The sequence below is a fragment of the Anopheles moucheti genome, unplaced genomic scaffold (genome assembly GCF_943734755.1).
Source record: "Anopheles moucheti unplaced genomic scaffold, idAnoMoucSN_F20_07 putative_Y_21, whole genome shotgun sequence".
NCBI lineage: Eukaryota > Metazoa > Arthropoda > Insecta > Diptera > Culicidae > Anopheles > Anopheles moucheti.
In genome coordinates, this window is record NW_026453671.1 from 239,017 (window position 1) to 240,748 (window position 1,732).

Consider the following 1,732-nt stretch of genomic DNA (forward strand, 5'->3'; position numbering starts at 1 on the left):
TTTCAACTAACTTTGTCCATCCAAAAGAACTTTGTACTTTGCTATGAAGTTCCACCAGGAATGAGTTTTCATGCAAAAACTGTCTATTTCAACTAACTTTGTCCATCCAAAACGAACTTTGTACTTTGCTATGAAGTTCCACCAGGAATGAGTTGTCATGCAAAAACTGTCTATTTCAACTAACTTTGTCCATCCAAAACGAACTTTGTACTTTGCTATGAAGTTCCACCAGGAATGAGTTTTCATGCAAAAACTGTCTATTTCAACTAACTTTGTCCATCCAAAACGAACTTTGTACTTTGCTATGAAGTTCCACCAAAATGAGTTTTCATGCAAAACTGTCTATTTCAACTAAATTGATCCATCCAAAACGAACTTTGTACTTTGCTATGAAGTTCCACCAGGAATGAGTTTTCATGCAAAAACTGTCTATTTCAACTAAATTGATCCATCCAAAACGAGCTTTGTACTTTGCTATGAAGTTCCACCAGGAATGAGTTTTCATGCAAAAACTGTCTATTTCAACTAACTTTGTCCATCCAAAACGAACTTTGTACTTTGCTATGAAGTTCCACCAGGACTGAGGTTTCATGCAAAACTGTCTATTTTAACTTAATTCGTCCATCCAAAACGAACTTTGTACTTTGCTATGAAGTTCCACCAGGAATGAGTTGTCATGCAAAAACTGTCTATTTCAACTAACTTTGTCCATCCAAAACGAACTTTGTACTTTGCTATGAAGTTCCACCAGGAATGAGTTTTCATGCAAAAACTGTCTATTTCAACTAACTTTGTCCATCCAAAACGAACTTTGTACTTTGCTATGAAGTTCCACCAAAATGAGTTTTCATGCAAAACTGTCTATTTCAACTAAATTGATCCATCCAAAACGAACTTTGTACTTTGCTATGAAGTTCCACCAGGAATGAGTTTTCATGCAAAAACTGTCTATTTCAACTAACTTTGTCCATCCAAAACGAACTTTGTACTTTGCTATGAAGTTCCACCAGGAATGAGTTTTCATGCAAAAACTGTCTATTTCAACTAAATTGATCCATCCAAAACGAACTTTGTACTTTGCTATGAAGTTCCACCTGGAATGAGTTTTCATGCAAAAACTGTCTATTTCAACTAACTTTGTCCATCCAAAAGAACTTTGTACTTTGCTATGAAGTTCCACCAGGAATGAGTTTTCATGCAAAAACTGTCTATTTCAACTAACTTTGTCCATCCAAAACGAACTTTGTACTTTGCTATGAAGTTCCACCAGGAATGAGTTGTCATGCAAAAACTGTCTATTTCAACTAACTTTGTCCATCCAAAACGAACTTTGTACTTTGCTATGAAGTTCCACCAGGACTGAGGTTTCATGCAAAACTGTCTATTTCAACTTAATTCGTCCATCCAAAACGAACTTTGTACTTTGCTATGAAGTTTCACCAGGAATGAGTTTTCATGCAAAAACTGTCTATTTCAACTAACTTTGTCCATCCAAAACGAACTTTGTACTTTGCTATGAAGTTCCACCAAAATGAGTTTTCATGCAAAACTGTCTATTTCAACTAAATTGATCCATCCAAAACGAACTTTGTACTTTGCTATGAAGTTCCACCAGGAATGAGTTTTCATGCAAAAACTGTCTATTTCAACTAACTTTGTCCATCCAAAACGAACTTTGTACTTTGCTATGAAGTTCCACCAGGAATGAGTTTTCATGCAAAAACTGTCTATT